We start from the raw sequence: 23,033 nt of genomic DNA, 5'->3' as shown, positions 1-23,033 counted from the left end.
TTTTGTATCGCCTTATTTAATAGCACTTTTAAATAAAGTGCTATTAAAAAGGAAAAAACATATCTATAATAGCACTTTATGATTGAGCGCTATTATAAAATACACCCAATGTGATTTTGATAGCACTTTTTGGCAAAACGCTATTATTAAACTTCACTATAGTAGCACTTTCTCTAAAACGCTATTAATATTCTTCTTTAAGATAGCATTTTTTTATAAAACACTATTATTTGATTACTTATATTAGCGTTTATCAAAAGCGCTATGTTTCATATAATATATAATTAACTAATAATGAATAAAAAAATTAAAACACTTTTGTTCAAAAAGTTTTCGTTTTCGGCCACATATTTTTGACGATCACTGCCAAAAACAAAAACACGACCCTCACTACCAAAAACTAAAACATGATCTTCATTGTCTCACTGATTCTCCAACCGATTCACTTCCTTCGTTTCATCGATTCTTCCTCGTCATCTATCGATTCACCACCGTCAGCCCTTCTTTCGTTTCATCGATTCATCACCGTTTCACCTGAAAGAAAGAACGAACAAAATACATTCGTCAACCATCGTTTCATTATCGGAAAGAGGAAACACGGTCGATTCAGATTCGCCTCCGAATCACCTGTCAAATTAGTCCCCAATCACAGAAGAACTTTCAATTTTCTTCTTTCTATTCAAAATTCAGTACCATCTAATCCTTAATTTGTTGTGTGTCGAACCCTAAAAATTCATTTAGCTGTGTGATCTCCTTCAAACCCTAAAACACCATGGATTTATTGAGTGACTTACTCCAAATCATTCATTCAGAAATCTACAGTTTTGCTAGAACGTCATCGGAATAAGAAGAATGCTCTACATCTTTCACTTCATATCCCATTGTCTCCTTCAAAGCTCCGAAATAACCGTTTTGAATAAAATCACAGGTATTTCTTCAAAAGCATACTAGAATTGCTATTTTTTGTTCTTATAATTGATATGCATGATAGTTGTTCGATTAAATGCCTCAAAGAAATCAAATGTTAATTATTCAAAATCATTGTGATCTTGTTTTATTGGCCTAGCTTGAGAAAGAGAGTTTGTGGTTACTAGCAGTAATTTCGTTTGTAGTGAAATCTAGGTTAGGATTATTGACTAGTTTATCGTAGCTTTGGAACTCGTCGATACCGGAAGTTGAACCGGAACCGTAGTTGGTGAAGTTTGTGCTAAGGCTATTGTTGTTTTCTACGAAGTTGTTAAATTGTCCACCATGGAAAATGTCGGTGCCGGAAGTTGAACCAGAATCGTTGTTTATGTTAAACCAGTTTGAATATTTTTTAACGAGTTGACTTCACTGAATCGAGGGGATCCATAATAGTTAATAAGAAATAGTTCTTTACTTATCAATTTGAAATGAATCAAATAGTTTATAATTTGGTGAAAATTTACTACTATTTTGAAAATTCATTGTTACTGCATTCTACTGGTAGCTGCATTTGCATTGAGGGTGTGAATAATGAACTACTTGGACATTTCATTTGAGTTTCTGAATTACCAGTAAGATCCAATATAAAAAATTTTGCTTGTGTATTCGTACTCGGTTTTTAAAGAAAAATGTTTAGTGCCAATACCTCACGTGTTGGGATTAGGAATGACAACGTACACGCAGCTGCAGAGAGGGAATATGGTTGTATCAATGGATAGATTTTAACGATTTTATGATTGTATTTCCTTTCTCATTTTCTTAAATATGTTTAGTTTCTATAAAACTCTTGATCTTACAAGTTTAGTACATTTAAAATTTGTAGTTCCAATAAAATTATATATCTTTCCGATATTAGTAGTGACTTGTTAATAACTACTTTGATAATAATCATATGTAATCTATCAGTATAGGTTTACAACTCTCTCTTGGTTTCAAACTTTCAATTATGTTTGCGATGAAAAATTTTAGAAAGGAATTGATCAGCAACTGGGATGATTCAACCATTCTGTCTCAGCATGAAACAACCTAAGTGATGGTTATGATAGTAAAAAAATAATTATCAGGTAGTGCTCTACCATAGTTTTTAAGTAATTTTCTAAGCTAATAATTACATAATAAAATCTAAGTTCTTGGCATGTACGTGGAACTTCATCTCATTATTGCAAGGATTGATATTTACAAATTATAGTTTCTGTCATCAAAGTATTTTATGTTTTGGTTCTAAAAAGTATAAAAAAATGGGATATTTATGGATAGTAGAACATTGTCCCTAGTAAATACATATTTAACATAAATATCCATTTAGTGTCTCCCTTATATGCCATACTTCTTAAATAGTACAAGTTATCTATTCATAGTTGTTGGAAATTAAGATCTATGCATGATTAAGTGGTACTAAGTTCTTAAAGTGGTACCATGCTTAGTTTTATTAACATATATACAAATTTGAGAAGAATGACATTGTTATATACTAACTGACATTACACTTGGATGTGTTTCATTACTTTCCTCACAAGACTAATTATACATTCAGCGACAAACATTCTTATTTCCTCGATTAATATTTTAGGGACCTGGCACAAAACAATCTTAGTGGTGAAATACCAAGGTTTATATAATGGAAAGAAGTTTTGCAATATATGTAAGTATAATTATTACGCATGAAACTATCATTATCATGTTGGTGAAGTATTAATTCACAAACTATTGTTCTTGTGATTCTAAATTGTTGAGATTATTAAAAATATGCTCTAATTTTACAAATGATGGCTTATTTGCAGCACATATGGCTTATTAAAAACAACTCTTGAAGATAACTTGGGCAGTCTGCACTGTGAAGAAGACCGTGATATCTTTAAGCAACCACTATGCAGCCTAAGTACACACAAGGTTAGTGTGACATGCAATTGATAAATCTAATTTTAGGCATCTTGAGATTATAAATATATTTTTAATATAATGTATCTTCACAAATGAAGTCAAGAAATTAATTGTTTGGTAGATTTGCCGAAGGCTATTAATAAAATTTAGGATATACCAAAAGAAGGAACAGGTTCCTTGAACATAGTTTAGTCTCTGAATATAATGAGTTTTGTACTGAATACCTCTTTGTGTTGAGTCCAGGCTTCCAATGTCACGACACTCTGGAAAAACAACAGGGGAAGGGATTGGTGCAAGTAAACTAGTGACCATGTCCGACAACGAATTAGAGCAAGTACACTTGTATACGAGGTATTCTCTTCATGACCAAACTGTTTTACTTGGTATTCTCTACTATCAATTTGTGCATAGGTCCAACAGGAATTTTATGACTGCCCTTACACTTTTTGGGAGTGTAATGTGAGATTATATAGTCATAATATCAACATGAATGCAGGAAAAAAATATTAGGCTCTGGATATCATTAGGATGTGTCAAATTTTGTAGCTATTTGAAACAATATCAACATATTTTAAACCTTCAGTCCTCTAAAACAATAAGTCTGTTAGAGTACCAAACTATGTTACACTTCCAGTCCTCTAAACACAAGAGAAACATCAATTCATTTTCGCTCGATTCCACTCGTTACACTTTCAGATCCACTCGTTTTGTTAGGCTACTCACAATGCCAACTTACTTATCAACATATATGCCAACTGACTATACTAAATTGTTTCTACGGAATGACAATTAGAACCATTGAGTTCATTTTGCGAAATTTAAGTCACAAATCAATTTTTTCAACGCGGTTCAATATGTTTTTCTTTAATCTTCACTACTAACCATGCTTGATTGAACTTTGTTTTTTATATCAAACTTCGGTACTAGTTTTTATTGTAAATGTTTAATTACTCTATATATCTTGAATTGATTTTTATTGTACAATACATAATCAATATATTCCTTCTATGATACAGGAAAACAAGAAGCAGTTATTTTGCCTAGTTAAGTGATTGTATATGTGGGTTCAGCGCTTTTGGTTCGTGAAGTTTGGTTACTACTTGGTATTGTTTTGTTGTCCTTTCTTGTTTTCTTAGGTGTTTTGTTTAGAGAATATGACTATTTGCTTTGGAATTTGGATTGAAATACTCTTAGTTGGAATGTATGCATCTAAAAATTTGGCTATGCAAATGTCCTATTTTTTTAGTACACTATATGCCCTCTATATTTATGATATTTGTAAACAAGTGGATTTGGTTTAAAATGTTATTTGGTATTAATGGATCATAATATGTATGCAATGAGTAACTTAAAGCATTATTTGGTATTGAATAGAATGTAACTTTTTTATATTTGCACACCAAAAGAATGATTTTGTGTAAAATATAAAAAATAAAAATGTACTACAATAGCATTTTGTAAAAAGTGCTATTGGTGAAACATCCTATAATAGCACTTTTAAGAAAAAGCGCTATCAAACATGAGACATATATTAGCACTTTCATTGAAAGTGCTATCAAACATGTGTTATATATTAGCACTTTGTTTGTAAGTGCTATCAAACATGTGTCCTATAATAGCGCTTAGTTTGAAAATGCTATCAAAATCAAATAAAAAAATGTGCGAAATATCCTCTTTAATAGCGCTTAAAGAAAAATGCTATTAAAAAACAGTATTTTAATAGCACTTTTAAAGTGCTATTAAACAAAAACCATTTACAATAGCGGCGTGGTTAATAGCGCTTTTAAGCGCTATCAAAAACAAAAAAAAACGCTATTAAATAGCTTATTTGGCGTAGTGTCATGAAGGAAAATTGATTCTCTACAACTTTGTCTCTCACATGCCAAGTCTGAAAATGCTCCATTTGAGAGATATGAACCAAAACATTATAGGTCCTTTTCAAAAGTCAACCAAAAGACACTTTTTTCAAAAAGACATATAAGGAGCATGGAAAATAATTTTGATATGAGACCAAAGACACTGGTTAGAGGACCCTCTAAGGTTTCTAAAAAGTCCACAAGCTCGAAAAAATATTGAGACATGAAGAAATGGCATGGTGTACAAGTTCACCTATTTTTGAGGGTGTACAAAAGGAAAAAGGCCTAAAATTCAAAATATTACTAAATGGGCTTACATTCTTTTTGTTCTACCCTTATTATAAGCCCATCCACGTGTTGAAAACAAAGGTTTTTTTATTTTTACAATTTTATTAATTATTTTATGGTTTTAATTCATTTAAATCATGATTTAATTACATAAAATATGAAAATAATGCAAGATTTGATTGTGCTTCAATTTTAAGCCAAGAAATATATCAGATCTCATCCACAAATAATGCCAATTTCGTTCATGATGCTTGGAGCCCAAGAAAATCCAATTTTAGAAAGATTTGGAAGCATATTCCAATCAAATTTCTCAAAACTCAGTTTCAAGAGTCAAAGAGATTTGATCCAAAATTATCAACCCTAATCAACCTCTATAAGTAGACAAATCATTTAGAAACAAGGGCTCACGATTTTGCAGCCTAAGGAGAATCAAACTCGAGTGCAAAAACTTGAAAAAATTTCAAAAGTGAATTCTTGGTTGCAGGCCGATTCAAAGTATTCTATTGTTCTCAATACGTTCCAGGAGCATCAAGGGTACTTTTCCAAACAAATTCAAGGCTTCCAACATTCAGAATCGCTTTCGATTCACTACGGTCTTCTTGTGAAGAAGATGATCACGTGGCGCTCTTCTATTGGCCAAATCGCGCGCGCTGCTTGTTTTTCAAACGAAAGGATCCGCTGCTTCTCAGCTCATACACGTGTGATACGCCCTTCTGATCCAGCCGCGAGATCTTCATCTAACTCAATCCAACGCTCGTAAAGATGCAGGTGCACCATACTTCCACGCGCTGCACCACACAGGAACAAAAGATAAGAATTTTTCAATTTTTTTTTATTTTTATTACATAACACCTATTTAATTTATATATTAATATATATATATATATATATATATATATATATATATTATTTTCATTTGTTTATTTTTATAAAAACCATTATATTTTATTTTCAAAACTTTTTTCTATTATAAATAGTAATTCATATATTATTTATTTCATTTAATTTATTTTATTTACATTTCTATTTATTTCTTATATTATATTTAATTATTTATTTATTAAAAATTTCATATTTATTTTGTTTTAACTCTAAAAATTCCTAAAAATACCCGTGTGTCCGATTTTTTTTTCTCGATTTAATTAATTAGGTCGCGAGACCAATAATTAATTAAATAATTTATGTTTCTTATTCAATTCATACCCTAATCAGGGTTTACGACGAACATTCCATACACTGAAAAGATTTTTTTCTTGTGCCTTTTTTCAGGGTTATTCTTCAAGTACACTTCGACTACGCGCCAGACCAAGATCCGAAGCTAAGTATTCAATTTAATTTTTAAGTCTATTTTGTTTCCTTTTATTTTAAGATTTACTTTTCGAACTCCGCATACACTCACATCTATTTGCCTTTACCTTTGCCTTTGCCTTTGCCATTTTTCAGGGTTAACCCCGAGGCTTCCTCCGACCGCCAACCATATCAGATCAAATTAAAGCTAAGTGCTATTTTCTGTTTAAACATTTATTTATTTAATGTTATTTTTATTTATTCATTAAATTAGGGTTAACCCTAATTGACCCCGAACTGATAATGCACTCACCTCATTTTTGTTTGCCATTTTTCCTACCTTTTCAGGGTTTGCCCATTGCCAAAGCTACGAATAGTCGGTAACCCTTAAACCTTGATCTTATTTATTACTTGTGTTAGACCTATAGTATTATTATCCCGCTGGTTTCATCTCCCCTATCCTCCGCTGGTTTCTCTCTCCCCTTCCCCGTATTGCTTTAATCATATTTATTTGTTAATTGCTGTGGTTAGTAATTCTAGGGAGTGCAAGCCTGTAATCAGCTTAGAATAATTAATTATAAGATAAATTTTTGAATCAAATCACGTGATTGGTGCACACACGCACACTTTTGGGGTAACCTCTCTGTTGCCTGTTGCCTTTGTTGCCTTGTGTTTTTTGCAGAATAGCCATGTCCCTCAAAAACGAGGATACCTCAGCCATGTTGCCTCGATTAAGATCATGGGTCCCTAATGATGCTGCCTTCGATACACTAAACATGATCTCGACCCTCGGAAGTTGCCTACGAAAAGGCTGAGGTATCCTCTGGCTGCCTACGAAAAGGCTATTCTGGTTCTTCCCTTAGACTACCTGCCTCCCTATGGCATGGGACAGTCTTATGGCGAACGAACTCTCGATGACCCTTCAACCTCCAAATGAAAGGCTTCCTGCCCTCTTATGGCATGGATAGACCCTTTCACCCTGAAAGGCTAAAAGAACTGATTTTCTACATTATTAAGGTAATTGCCCCTAATTGCTTTGCCTTGCTCTAAAACTTTTTTTTTCATATTCTTTCTCATAAACCTTCAAAATGGCTACGCTCATTTACGAGCTAAAGTCCATATTCTTTTCTTCTACTTTTCTGAAAACAAAGAGCAAAGCAATTAAGAGCCCATGGAAAACCATGGATGCAAAGGGTGCCTTACACCTTCCCTTTGCATAATTACCCCCCGAACTCAGTTTTTTCTCAAAAAGGTTTTTTCCTGTTTCTTTTAGCCTTTCTAATTAATTTGGATAAAATAAAAGTCGGTGGCGACTCTTGCTTACCGCGACATTTCTAAAAAGTCAGTTCACCGTATTACAGTTGCGTCGAACCTTGTACTTTCTTTTGTGTTGCGTACTTATCTTGTTTTGTAATCAAATTTCTCCAAGAATATATATATATATATATATATATATATATATATATATATATGCAACTTTATCTTTCAATCTTCCCACATATTTTATTTTGCAGTTGTCATAAGTAATTCCCCAGCAATTCTCTAAAACTTGCCAAAATATACTTTTTCACTGTCACAGTAATTTTAATAAATGTAAACCACGTGACATAATTACCCTTCGCAGCCCTTTGCGCCTAGACTTGACGTTTCTACTACCCTTAGCCGTAACCATCATTGAAAGCTGACGTCACCTTTTCCAAAACGTCTATTTGAGACGTGCGTGCATCAGTTCTCATCATGATTACACTTCAACTTCCAAGGGCGGGAAACGGCGGAAGCCATAACTTCTCTTTGGAATACCAAACGCAGTCCAATCAAACATTAAAATGAACCGTTCCTCTACTGCCAACTTATTCTATATAAAGGGTTGGCATTCCACTTCTTCCTTCACACTTTCTTCAACTCTTGCCCAAAATTTCGTTTCTTCTAGCATTCACTCAAACACAGAGTCAGACAAAACCTTTTCCAACCTTTCTTCTCCAAATGGCACTACCCCTAACTTACGCTAACATCAGGGCTTGCATCAAGAAAGAATTCAAAATCTCTGAAGAAGAACTTGATGAAAACTTTATAAGCATCGGCGCCCTTTTTGCTAACCAAGAGCTTGATTTTTACTATGGAATCTTGGAGGGATCTGTTTATCCCAATATGTTAGTGGACTTTTGGATGTTTGCGTCTCTGCGCATAGATCCGCAAGGCAGAACCACTATCGTCTATGAGGTTCGAGGGGCCCATATCACTATCACTCCCTCCACCATCTCCAACCTGCTGAGATGCAACAACTCTGGAGAGACTTTTGTTGACAATACCTTCAACATGACCACCCATCTTATGTTGAGGACTCTTATGGACAATGATCCTTTCAGCGCCAAGGTCATGAGGGTTTGACACCAAATCCTCGTGGGCAACTTTCGTCCACGAAACCATGATCAAAACAGCATCATGGTGGAGGATTTGGAGTTTATACTCTGTTCCCTCCGTGGGAAGAAGATTAACTTTCCTCTGATGATCTTCAACGGACTTGTTGAAGCAGTTTCTATGGCTGCTGCTCGGCAAGGTGTAGTAACATGTCTTCCATATGGAAGGCTCTTATCCTACATGTTCCTTAAAAAGGGAATAGTGAGAAGGATGCGTAGATCTGGATCCTTGGACATGTTCGAGGCGGAAAGCTTGCCCCTGCTATCCCTAGAGGGTTTAGATCAAAGGATCAACTAGGAGGTGGGTTGTTTTAGGCTTCTTGTTTTTAATTTTTTGTAATCCTTAATGTTCTTAGGAACCACCTTCTCTATAACGAATGTACTCCTTTGATATCAATGAAAAATATTTTGTCGTTTCTTTGTCTTCTTACTGTATTTACCATGCATGTTTGTTTAAAAATACAGCCATTTTGGTGTTAGTTCAACCATTTTGGCCTACGTAATATACTTCGAATATCTATGTTTTTGCAAGAATCTTTACTTCATGCATGCTTGGTTTGTATCTTTTCAGATACTTTCCATTTACCCTTAAAATTCTACGATCTTCTGCCAATTCTTCTATCTCATAAGCGTTATTTAAAAACACTTTCAAGATTCGAAAAGGGCCTTCCCAATGTGGGGACCATTTACCTAACGCCTGATGCTTTCGATCTATAGGTAAAATAGCTTTCCAAACTAAGTCATTACTGATAAACGTTTTACCTTTCACCTTTTTATTGTATGCTCTGGACACTCTTTCTTTTTGTCTTTTTATCATCTCCAATGCTCGAAGTTCGTCTTCGTCCAAATCTACTAATTCATTCATCATCAATTCCCAGTAAGTGTTTGGAGGAATTTCTGCTTGTCTTTGTATCCGAACTGACTGCAAATATATCTCAATTGGGAGTACTGCATCATGTCCAAACGTCAGTTGGAAAGGCGTAGTGTTTGTAGCTTCTTTTGGAGATGTTCGACAAGCCCAAAGTGCTTGGTCCAAAGTTTTGTGCCAATTCTTGGGTTTTTTCCCTACATGTTTCTTTATCAGACCAATTATTATCTTAATTGCTGCTTCGACTTGTCCATTTGCCTGAGCGTAGTAAGGTGTGGAAGTAAACAACTTGAACCCCATCTCTTTGGCGAAGTCTTGCATCTTTCGCCCAGTGAACACTGATCCTTGATCTGTGGTTATACTTTCTGGGATTCTGAATCTGTATATAATGTGTTTTTGAATAAACTCAATCACAGCCTCCTGATCCACATTCGCAAGTGATATCGCTTCTACCCATTTTGTGAAGTAGTCTATTCCTACCAAAATATATCTTTGACCTCTAGAAGACTTGGGGTGGAGTTCTCCAATTAAATCTAATGGCCAACCTCTAAAAGGCCATGGTTTTATTATTGAACTTAACTCGTTTGCAGGAGCATGTTGAATACCTGCATGTTCTTGACATTCCTAACACCCCTTTGCAAATTCTATGCAATCTTTCAACATAGAAGGCCAATACATTCCGTGTCGAAACAAAAGCCATTTCATTTTGTGCCCCGCTTGGTACGCGCCACATGCTCCGCTATGTACATTTGAGAGAGCCAAATATGCTTCTGCTTCGCCCAGACATTTTAATAAAACTCCTCCGGGAGTCTTCTTAAACAACTCATTTCCCATTAAAAAGTATGATAAAGCTCGATATTTTACCTTTCTATCCGTGTCTGTCGAGGGATCTTTTAAATAGTACACAATTGGACTTCTCCAATCTGTGTCTGCTAAAGAGTCTATATTCAACACTTCAAACTCTTGTTTGTTGGCAAAACCTAATTGTGAATTCTCCAAGTCACTTGGGGAAAGTCTGGTAGCCATTGCCTTGCCTCTTACTTCGATCAGCTCTTCTAGTTTTTCTTTTGATACCCTGTATCCTGAAGCTAACTGTGCCAAATCATTTGCTTCTTGGTTTTTTACCCTTGAAACGTGATTTAAATCCACGTACTCGAATTTTTTAAGCAGCCTATTTACTATGACAAAATACATGATCAAATTTTCTTTGATACATTTGTATTCCTTCGTCAACTGCTTAATTACTAGTTCAGAGTCTCCTTTAATTTCGACTCTAGATGCCCCTAATTCTAACAAAGCTTCAAGTCCAACAATCAGTGCTTCGTATTCAGCTTCGTTATTGGAGCATAAGGGACCTTCAATCTTGTACTTGAGCTTTGTTGGAATTCCATCAGGAGAAATTATTAGTACTCCAACGCCAGTTCTCTCTTTATGGGTTGAACCATCGAAGAATAGCCTCCAAGGCTTCAATTCTACATAATGTTGAGGGTTTTCAACCACTGCATGGTCAACAATGAAATCTGATACGATCTGACCTTTCATTGCTTTAAGGGGTTGAAATATCAAAGAGTACTCAGTAAGGGCCAACGCCCATTTGCCAATTCGACTATGCAATATAGGCTTTAATAGCATGTGTTTAATCACATCACAATGAGACGAAACATAAACATCAACTGGCTTTATATAATACTTTAGTTTGATACAAGAGAAATATAGACAAAGGCCGAGTTTTTCTATTGCATTATACCTAGTCTCTGCATCATTGAGTACTCTACTTAAGTAATAAATGGCTCTTTCAATGCCATTATCATCTTCTTGAACTAACATGCTACCTATTGTATTATCTGACGCTGAAATATACAGGCGCATGTGTTTCTTCCCATCTGGGGGAGATAAAATTTGTGGATGCATCAAGTATTGCTTTATCTTCTCGAAAGCTTCTTGATGTTCGGCACGCCATTCGAACTTTCCTTGCTTTAGTCGAAGTAAGGGAGAAAAAGCTTCCGTGCGTCCACTCAAGTTAGAGATGAATCTTCTCAAGAATTTTATCTTCCCCAGTAAAGACTGTAATTCTTTCTTCGTGGATGGAGGCTTTGTTTCCGTAATAGCCTTTGTTTTGTTTTGATTAATTTCTATTCCCTTTTTGTGGACAACGAAACCCAGGAAATCTCCAGCCTGCACAAAGAAAGCACATTTAAGAGGGTTCATCTTTAAGCCATGTTTTCACATTCTCTCGAATGATTGGCTCAGATGGTCCAGATGACTGTTATCTGAAACATATTTCACCACAATGTCATCTATGTACACCTGCATGAAAGTTTCTATAAAATCATGGAATATAGAATTCATTGCTCTCTGATAAGTTGCCCCAGCATTTTTTAGACCAAAAGGCATTACAACCCATTCGTAGGTGCCTATGGCCCCTGGGCAACGAAAAGCTGTTTTAGACACATCTTCTTCTGCAATGAAGATTTGGTTATACCCAGAATATCCATCCAACAGACTTAGATATTCGAAGCCTGCGGCTGAATCTACTAACATTTCTGCCACAGGCATGGGATATTCATCCTTGGGCGTTGCTGCATTAAGATCACGAAAATCTATGCATACTCTTAATGAACCGTTCTTTTTAATAACCGGCACAATATTAGCAATCCATTCGACATACCTCGTAGTTCTAATGAACTTGCATCGTAGAAGTCTTTCGACCTCTGCTTTGATCTTCGAATGAATTTCTGGTGCAAACCTTCTAGGAGTTTGCTTGATGGGCTTTTTTCCTTCCTTTATGGGCAATTTTAATTCGACCAAATCTCGCCCTAAACCTGGCATCTCGTCGTAATCCCATGCAAAGCAATATTTGTTCTCCTTCAACAACGTGATGACTTTTGCCTTCAGGGTTGGCTCTAGTTTTACTCCCTCCTCTGATCTCCATCTCCGAGATTTACTTCTTCGAGTGGGTCTTGGGCTAACATTTTGATGTTTGCCCCCATTGGGTCTTTCTCGAATCCCAAAGGCTCTTCGTCGTAGATTGCATCTAATCTTTGACTCGATTCTTCTCCTGAGATCACTTCGACTTGAACTGGATCTTCAAGGGATTGAGGGATCATGTCACTATGCCAAATTTGTCTTTTAGCAGCACCCCTACTAAAGCGCTTTTAGTAAAAAGCGCTGGTATAGGTTGCGCTAAAAACAAAATAAAAAAAGACGCTAAAAAAGCGCTCTTAAAGGTGGGGGGTTACGAAAGCGCTTTCAAAAAGCGCTCTTATAGGCTAGGGTACGAAAGCGCTTTCAAAAAGCGCTCTTATAGTGGGGGGGTACGAAAGCGCTTTCTTAAAGCGCTCTTATAGGGGGCTTATGAAAGCGCCTTCAAAAGCGCTGCTATAGGGGGTGGGGTACAAGAGCGCTTTTATCCTAAAAAGCGCTGGTATAGCCTTAGTTACGAAAGCGCTTTTCAAAAGCGTTGTCATACCCTTTTTAAAATTAAAATTTTTAAAAACAAATTATACTAAACGCGCTTCATCGTTTCCAAATCCCTAATTTCTTCATTGCTGCCCACAGAAAACTGAAAATCTTTGAACTCAGAAAACTCAGAAAATCGTTTCATCTGAAAATCGAATTCAAATCGTTTCCATCGTTGCCCACCATTTCAACTCAGAAAACTCACCATCTCATAAAATCGTGAGCCACCATTCTCCGTTCTCAATCGTCTTCTTCTCATCGTCTTCTGCTCTTTGCTTGTTCTCATCGTCTTCTTCTCAACGGCACTGCTCGTCGCCCATTCAACTCTGGGCTTTTGTTCAGATTATTCGAGAGACACATACAGGTAAAGGTTCTTTCTCTGAGATACATTCAATTTACCTACTCTGTGGTTTAGACTATTTAGGAGTTTTTGAATGCATATATTTTCCCTACTTAGCTCCTAGTATTTTGTTACGAAGTAGAAATGGTTGTTGAATAACTCTAAGGTTGAGTCTTGTATGAATTACGAATGGTGACTGTGTGGCTCTATTGGAGTGTTGGGATAGAAAATAATTGTATTTGGTTCTGCTGTATCAGTGCTACGTAAAACATCCCATACTCACAATTCTTCTTTTATTATTCTAAAGTAAATTTTGCTGTTACCAAAATCCCACGTTTTTGTTTGATTAAAGATACCCAATTCAACCCTCTTTTCTTTCATTAGAATTCCGGTAAAGCTAACTACTATAACATATAGAACTTGGCAGTTGTATTTCTAACCTTACTTTAGAGCACGCCTTCAATTCTCATGTTTTGTATGGCTCGAAATACTCACATTAGCATAGTTATGTGTCGGGTTTGAGTATAACTATTGGTGGTTCTTTTTGCTAAGTGTTTGATAATCCAATATTGTATTAGATTGGGTTTGAATGATATTGTGCTTCTCTTTGAGTTTTGGTTTTGGTTCATGTTCATGGCTGCCCGAGTTCGTTGTGTAGACATGTTTGAAGTGAACTTAAGTATGCGTTAATAGGTTGGTGTAGTGGCTTCCCGGTTTCTAAGTTAATTGATTCAAAGGTGGTTGGAATTGATCTCATGTTTTGAAGTGGAATTAAGTCATATTTTGTATTGATATTATTTGATTTTGATTCTAAAGACATCGTTGAGCTTTGATATTTGAATATGCATGATTTTGGTTGATCGATAGATCTTTTGGCTATGGTTGAGTTTACTTTCTTTCATCTTGAACTTGTTTGAAGTGAATTTTGAGAGCCAATTTATACGTATATCATGGCTGTCCGGGATGTTGGTTTAGGGATTTAGAACTTGTTTTGAACCCAATTTCTCATGGTACAATGTGACTTCTTGCATCTTGTTTCATTTTTGGTTTGAAAATTGTGTTAGTTTGTGAGTTTACTTGAATTTGAATGCATTTGACATAATGATACAATGCTGATTTTTTTAAGCTATGGATTATGACCTAATTTTTATATTCTTCAATTAAGTTTTTTATTTTATACTTTTTAGGAATATCTTTGCTAGATAGGGGTTACTTGTGAAGAGTGAAAGTTTGATCTCATTCAAGAAGTTGCTTACTACTATACAGGTAATTAATTGTTCTCTCTCGCCAAAGTAATATGTTGCGTTTTATTGCTTCTGATTCATTCCGTGTATCCTTTGCGTTTTGATAGAAACGCATTATACCGTTTTGTTCCTTAATAATTAGTTGTTTTTGTTTAGCTTAATTAATTAAGACATGAGTGTAATACTCATTATTCCGACATGTGGAATATTCTCTGATTTTTAAGTGATGAACTTACTAACTTTGTAACTTTTAGATTATATTAAGTAATACTCATTATTCCGACATGTGGAATATTCTTGATGTCAATTTCGTTAATCGTTAAGTGATGAACTTACTAACTTTGTGAATTGAATTCGCCATAGGGGTTACTTGTGAAGAGTGAAAGTTTGACCGTTTTTGTTTAGCTTAATTAAGACATGGATGAATTCAAACCGATTGTCGAAAGAGTACGAGAAAGGGGTATGGGAATTCGTTGAGTTTGCGGTTGCGCACTCCGAAGACCCGCTTCGAATGCCGTGTCCTTGCTTGGGTTGCTGTTATGGGGGTAAGGTTGACGGGAATAAGTTGGCATCCCATTTACTACGGTTTGGAATTGATAGAAGTTATACATGTTGGACAATGCATGGTGAGAAAAGTAATGGGAATGCTGAGTCGAGTTGTAATAGGAAGTATGCTTCAAACGACGATTGCACAAACACATACGATTGCGATCGAGTCGAAGAGATTGCAGAAGCGCTTGAAGAAGATCTTGCGGATTGTCCCAAAATGTTTGAGAGGTTGGTAAGCGATGCAGAGAAACCGTTGTATGATGGTTGTTCAAGCAGTTGCGCACTCCGAAGACCCGCTTCGAATGCCGTGTCCTTGAATGAGTGTCCTAAATGTGGTGCCCCTCGATATAAGAAAAAGTTGTCTCCTGCTAAAGTCTTATGCGAGATGCAATAGGATCATTTGTTGCATGGCCCTCGGAGCTCATTACCATTAGTGATGAGGTATATTGAAAATGATTATGAATCATTTAGTTTTCGAATGTCAATTCTAAACCGTTTATTAATTATTTTTTACATTTTAATTTTAGACTGCTCCTATAAAACCTGTAATTAAGGGTAAAGGGATTTTACAGGAGGAGGAGTTTGTTGCATCACTAAAAGAGGTACATTTAAAGTGTTAATATATAATCTGAATCTAAATCTGCATGATTTTATATTTTACCTAACTTATATGATTTTTAGGCATCCGCTCGGGAGTCACAACAAGTGACGCAGCAAGTTCGTAGCGTACCACCCACTGGTCCTCCGAAGCTAGCGGCAAAAAAAGGCGGTGCTTTTGTGCCTCGATACCGGTCGACGCTCGCAACAATGGTTGATATGTCTGATTTGAAGGATGGTGCTTTACGTGAAATCAATATGGATGAAAGTGTCTTCGGTATTGAATTCAAGTCACATATTACAATTGATGACTTGGAAGAGATTTTTAGGCATGAACAACTAGGCGTCGGTAATATGCACTCATACATCCGGTAATATTCACTCATCCGATATATTATTTAATTAGTCCCACAATATAATTTATTTACACATTTCAATGAAAATATTCTAATGTTTATTATGTTTTAATTTAAGGTTGTTGTATGACAGAGTGTTGCGCGGGACTGCATTGTCTAACAGATTCCGTTTCGTGTCTTCCGCCCATTGCAGCGGAATGACAATTGCTTCGGAACCGGAATCAGTTAGACAGCGCTTAGTCGATAGATTCATGTCCACCGGCAATACAGAAAGTCTGCATCTTTGGGCGTATAATACCCGGCCAGTAGGGTTAGTTTCTCATTCTTGGTTCATCTAATCTCTGTTTCTTTTGTGTATAGCAAAATTTTCATATAACCTATTGTTTTAATTTATAGAGCACACTGGTTGCTGCTTGCTATCAACCCTATAAGAGAAGTCGTGTATTATCTGAATTCGGTAAATGGTGAATGGACCAATTATCCGGCTATGAAGGACATCGTTGATTTGTAAGTGGGATCGTTCTAAATATTCGTGTATATTTATATATTTACTTATTTGTGGGATTGATCTAAACATATGCTTTTATGTATTTGTTAATTAGATCAATACAAGTGTTCCGAAGTCAACGGGACGCACAGGTATCCCGGACTAAATCAAACAACATTACTTGGATCCAAGTGCAGGTTGTAGCAACCTGCCCTAAAATTAAACATTTAGAGTCGCCACCTATTCTACCAAGGCGAATAAGAAACCTACGCAGTTAAGAGATCAGGGTAAGATACTATATTCAGGTCGAGGGAAGGTGTTAGGCACCCTCAACCCTTTCCTATGGCTTTGAATCTAAGGTCAACAGTTTTATGGCTAAGAGTATTAAGGTAAGGTTTATGCTTTCGAGGGTTAGATAATTAAGAAAAATGAAACGGGAAAAAATGAGATTTAGAGGGAAGGGGACTCGCCTTGTTGCCAAGTGCCTACGTATCTCCTTAGGGAGAATCAGAGTCAACGTAGTTCGGGGGACGGGTTGTACGCCCTTAAGGTTTGAAATTTGATTTGAAGGTTTGAAGGCTTTGAATAGCCTGTCGTAGATAAAAATCTGTATTTGGAGTTTGAAGTTTGAAAAATGTTTGAAAAATGTTTTGAAGTTGTTTTAGATGTTCTGGGCGTACAACCCTGATTTGGCACAATTAACCGTGATGATCAATAGGTTTGATCACCATAGTCAAAAGATTAGGGGTTTTGTACCATTACCAATTCAAATCGATTGATTCGATTATCACTAATAATGAATTATTGTGTTTTATTATTTTTTGTGAATTTTATTTTGCATTGTTACCCCTCATAACCGATTAACACGATTACAAATAATAACAAATTGGAATTTAGAAAATAGGAAAGTTAATCATCACAACTAATAAAATAGTTGCAACCATTTAACTAAATAGAAATCATTTGTATTTTATTTTAATTAAATAAACATTTTAATTAAAATTATTATTTGCCCATAGCGATTAATCGATTTAATCGGCACGAACAATAAATTGCATTTTTAATATAAATATCATGTACTAATTTATTTGTAAAAATAAATATTATTACATAAATAAATATATTAAAAGAGATTTAATCAAAATAAATATTTAATTAAAACTATTATGGTTTAATAGAATTTGATACAGTGTGATTGTTGTTAGGGTGTATAGCATGGGTATTAAGCCTGGGACGTTGGATCTAATGCACTAAGGTTTTATTGGCCAGATTTTGAGGGAGTGTGGTGCGCCTATAGTGCTGTGCACACACTGGATCATGTGTCAATGTTTTTCACAAAAATATTGTCGGAGGAAGGATTCGAACCAGCGACCCTCCCCTCACAACTGCCTCTCTTAACCACTCAACCACATGCGCTAGTTGGTTTATTACACGCGTTCATATCGTAATATGGGAAATCCAGAAACCGAAACCCAAACGCGCGCGAATTTTGAATGAGCCATTGGCATGCTGCCAGCTCATCATCTTCCCCAGAGGACCTGCAAAAAAACCTATCATATATGCTACGGTTTCGCTACCAACACTTTTCGTAGCAGAATCAGTCGACACCCTAAAAACCCCATATACGAATATAAATTCTTCGCGAATATACCTTTCGCTTCGTCCAAGTCTCCTAAGTTTAGTTATACCCATGATTTCCCTTGATTTTACCTTAAACAGAAAAGCCCCAAATCGATTTGGCGAACCCTAACTTGTTCATCAATGGCAACCCGCACCAATCTCGCCCAGAATTTCAATTAAAGGTTCATACACGTTCGCAACACACATACAAACCATAATATGTAATCAAAACTACATAAGAATGCGTGGATTATCCTACTCGAGTCAAGTTTCAGTGTTACTTACCTCGGTCAATTGGAGATTGTTCTGGTATTGTTGTTGCAATGTAACGATCCCAATCGACTCAGGGACCTCCAAGGAACCTTTTGCACTCTCCCAAACTCCTTGCAATGCCCCCTTTCCCCAAAATCGAATTCGAGTTTATATGGAGTTTTGAGCTATGAAGGAGTTCTAATACTTTTTGGAAACCTCAAGAGGTCCTCTATAAGCCACTTTGGAACATATTTTTCATTTGGAGCTTTTATCTCGATCATATCCTCTTTGCCAAAAAACTGCTTTTGGAGGATGCCTGAAAAGGACCTGTAATCTTTTGCACTGTATCTCTCAAATGAATCATTTCTAGCCCTGGCTTGTGAGAGACAAATTTGTAGATAATCCAATTTCCTTCAACATAGGCTTTGAGTGGGGAATTTTTGATGTTCCATGTGAAAGTTATGCCCAGTCAAAGTTGGGTTGACTTTCTCCTAAGAAACCCTAATTTGAACCTTTGTGTATTTGTTCATCTCTGAGTTTCTATTAATGGAATCATGATCAATCTTTGATCAAATGATGGTTGTACTTCACATACTAGATGTTGACCAAAATTGGGAAGCTTTGACTATGCTCTGGTGGTGGTTGACTTTTTAGGTCAAACCAGTTGACTATGGATTTTCTGGACTTTGGAGTGAGTGGTCTTTGGGACTGAACCCTGAGCTTTGCATCATTGTGAATGGAATATGGGAGGGCAAATTTTGGGGTATGACAGCTGCCCCTGTTCAATCTTCTTGAACCTGAAGAGGTAGAAGACGATTGGACACTAAAATGCCCTGAAATTTGCTTGCGTAGGGAAGGAGATCTGTGGGAGATGGGCTTATAGATGCCATCCATTCGCCTGGTAAGGTACTTGTCTGAAGCATATGCTTTTCAGCCCTGGATTATTTGATTGTATCTTGAGGAGAGAGAGTAATGTCTTACATAAGACTACCTGAAGAGATTCCTGAATAGGGTGTATTGAAGGTTGACGCGGAGAAGCTTAGGCTTTGAACAATGCTTAGGAAGAATGCCTTGGAGAAGACTAACTGAGGAGTTCTATAAAAGAACTAGGTGTATCTTAGAAAAGATTGGATAAATATTTTAAGAAAGCTACCTAGAAAGGCATGGTGTGTCTTTAACAAGACTGTCCTAGATAGGCTGAGATGTGTCTTAAACAAGATTCACTTGGAGAGGTTTTTAGACGGAGATGGGATGTCTTAAACAAGATTAACCTAAAGAGGTTCCTGGAAAGGAAATTAAAACGTCTTAAACAGTATTACCTAGAAAGGTATGATATGTCCTACACAAGACTAACCTAGAAAAGGTTTTTTTTTTGAAAAGGATGTAATACGTCTTACACAAGACTCACTTGGAAAGGCTCCTAGATAGGATACGAGACATCTTAAACAAGATTTACCTAGAGAGGTTCCTATAAAGGATAAGATACGTTTTAAACAAAACTAACTAGAAAGGTTTCTATAAAGGGAATGATGAGTTTTAAACAAAACTATCTAAAAAGATTCCTATAAAGGATATGAAATGTTTTAAACAAAATATCTAAAAAGATTCCTATAGAGGATATGAAACGTTTTAAACAAAACCATCTAGAAAGATTCCTATAAAGGGAACGATATGTTTTAAACAAAACCATCTAGAAAGATTCCTATAAAGGATATGATACGTTTTAAACAAAACTACCTATAAAGGTTCCTATAAAGGTCGTAGGACGTTTTAAACAAAACTACCTAGAAAGGTTCCTATAAAGGATACGAAGCATTTTAAACAAAACTACCTAGAAAGGTTCCTATAAAGGACATGAAACATTTTAAACAAAACTACCTAGAAAGGTTCCTATAAAGGACATAAGACGTTTTAAACAAAACTACCTAGAAAAGGTTCCTATAAAGGACATGAAATGTTTTAAACAAAACTACCTAGAAAGGTTCCTATAAAGGACATGAAACGTTTTAAACAAAACTACCTAGAAAGGTTCCTATAAAGGACATGAAATGTTTTAAACAAAACTACCTAGAAAGGTTCCTATAAAGGACATGGAGCGTCTTAGACAAGACTACCTAGAAAGGATAGGATACATCTTAAACAAGATTGCCTAGAAAGGTTAGGATAATTGTCTTGGACAAGACTACCTGGAGAGGTGAGAAATTCTTAGATTGCTTCTGGATTGTCTTTGAAGAAAGACTTGGAATGAGGTATTAGAATTGTATCTATTAAGATTGAATCGTTGATACGATCTTATTTGCACTGTAATTGGATGATAACATCCTTTTGATTATGAAGTGACCTGAAAAGGCAGCGTTAGTTGTATGCAATGTCATGATGCATGTGTCATGTAATGAGATTCTCAAAATAAATGAGAATTATGCATGTATGCCGATCCCACACTGCGGGATGTGAATGGTACAGGCGTGAGAAGATCAAATATGCAACAATGCTCTTTGTATGATGCCAATGTGACTTCCCGAATATTGGAAATTTTGAGAGACGTGCCCCTTAATCTGAAGGAGGGACCTTTCAAGGGAACTCGAATTTCACCATGTCTTGCCTGATATGCATTGCCCCAGTGTTTGAATTCTTGAAAGATATGCCCCCCAGTCAATAGGATTCTGGATTGTATGCCCCTGTTCTAGGAAAACCCTCTGAACGTGGCTTCCCCATCTAAGGGTTTTTATCAGGAATGATCGTCTTTGATTAGACCAATTTAGAGGTCTCCTTGATGCTAAGTGTTGGTTTGAATATGAAGCAGATGCTGAGTCACGCGTTTCGGTCGCGCCTGACGGATAGTGATTTGCTGGGTACTCAGAATGGGATGATGTTGTTTTTTTTTTGTGAGATTACCTGGACAGGTCCTCGGGGAGAATGGGAAATTGTCTTAAATAAGACTATGCTTTAAACAAAGCTCAAAGGATATGTTTATGAGGAGTGTCAAAAATATTCCTATAGAGGACAAGGACTGTTTTTGTGGTGTTTTAAACAAAACTTAGGAAAAGACATCTTGGAGAAGATTACCCCTAGAAAGGACGGTGAATTGTCTTAGAAAAGACTCTGTACTTTAAACAAAGTTTGATAAGGTTTTGAAAGCATAAGAGAAGTTTGAATATGTCTTAAAAGACCAACTGAAAAAGTTAAGAGATGTCTTACAGAAGACTACCTAGAAAAGGTTCGTAGAAAGGAATATGTCTTAGAGAAGACTGTTTGAAAGGGTTTGGAAATAAAGAGAGATACCTGAAAAAGGCTCGTAGAAAGGGTGAGGAAGTTTTTGAACATGTCTTCAAGAAGACTGCATGGATAGATTGAGAAATATCCTATAAAGGTTCCTGGAAAGGGTGTGAGAGTGGTATTGATACCATCTGATAATGATTGACCTTTGTGACGTACCCCCAGTTAAGGAGCTTGCCCCATGGGCTATTCAACGTCTTTGAGAGATTCCATGAATCTTGATTAGATTGCCCCATATAAATGGGATGATGACGAATTGTGCCATGTACACATTGGACATCCCAGTCATCCATAAAAGATGCTTCTTCTTTTGACAAGCTTTTAAAAGTTACTTCATCCGTCAGTAGGATTTTTAGCCATTAGCCATGCCCCATGCAGCTTCTCCCTGATGTTTAAACATCTGAATCCACATAGACAAATGTACTTTGTAATGAAATTCATAAGATGCGAATGCATATGTTTGTCTTGAAAGTTAAAAAACATTTTTGAATAAAATGAAGTTCTTTTTTTGTTGTAAGAAAGTGATATCAACTCAAAAGTTATAGTAAACCTTAAGGAGTCGGGATACCTTTGGTATCGGTATGCTTTCGAACTAACCATGTTTCAGTTAGGACTTTTAAGGGTTGCAACGTGGCCTGGTTCATGGTTTAAAGAAACAAAAGATAGAGGCTCAAAGTTTATTCGTACCCATCCCCATCTTCGTGATGTTCTCCAGTCCTATGCTCAGTTAGCTATGCGTTTATTCTCCAAAAGAATTTGGGAATTATGACATTGACATTTATGATGGTTCAAAAACCAAAGGTTTATCTGCAAAGGCAGTCATCCTCCTTTCTTTTCTTTTGTGAGGGTATGTAATGACCTCTTTTTGACTTTGTTGTCCCTAACTTTTGCCTGAACTGTTCGTTTTAAAACTGCAGTCAGCGGGATGCCCCAATGTTGCCTAAGTCTCCTTAATAGGTTTTGACTCAGCAGGCTTTTGCATTGCTTTCTCTTTTTTTCTTTGCGGATATTGACTGCCAGGTTTAATCATGACGGAGAACCATCGGTGGTTATGTTCAAAGGAACAGTTTGGAATAATTAAGTTAACTGAGCAGCTACCCTACCCCAGGTTATATATTAAGGGTTTTATTTTGTATGAAGGAAAACTCCTACTTCTTTGGGCTCAAAGGGGTTGACGAGGGATTAACATCCTTATATCTCCATTATTTTAGGGATTGAACAAATGCCTGTACATCGTCAACACGGTCTGTTCGAAAGCATAGTGTATGAAATTATGGTATCGTTTTCGTC

The 23,033-nt window shown here is 36.1% G+C and overlaps 1 long non-coding RNA gene across 5 annotated transcripts; it reads left to right on the top strand.

The window, feature by feature from the left end:
* The first annotated feature begins 333 nt into the window (after positions 1-333).
* LOC131662587 (uncharacterized) lies at positions 334-4,095 on the top strand. 5 transcript variants are annotated; one of them, XR_009301701.1, is made up of 6 exons: positions 334-928; positions 1,936-2,030; positions 2,537-2,608; positions 2,748-2,856; positions 3,091-3,198; positions 3,864-4,095. It is a non-coding gene; the product is annotated as an uncharacterized LOC131662587 (long non-coding RNA). The 5 variants fall into 5 exon arrangements; XR_009301700.1 differs by having other exon boundaries at positions 1,878-2,030; XR_009301702.1 differs by having other exon boundaries at positions 1,873-2,030.
* The last annotated feature ends 18,938 nt before the right edge of the window (positions 4,096-23,033 follow it).

Source organism: Vicia villosa, linkage group LG3 (assembly GCF_029867415.1).
Source record: "Vicia villosa cultivar HV-30 ecotype Madison, WI linkage group LG3, Vvil1.0, whole genome shotgun sequence".
Lineage (NCBI taxonomy): Eukaryota > Viridiplantae > Streptophyta > Magnoliopsida > Fabales > Fabaceae > Vicia > Vicia villosa.
Note: the sequence above shows the minus strand (reverse complement) of the source record. Positions and strands in the feature narration are given on the sequence as shown.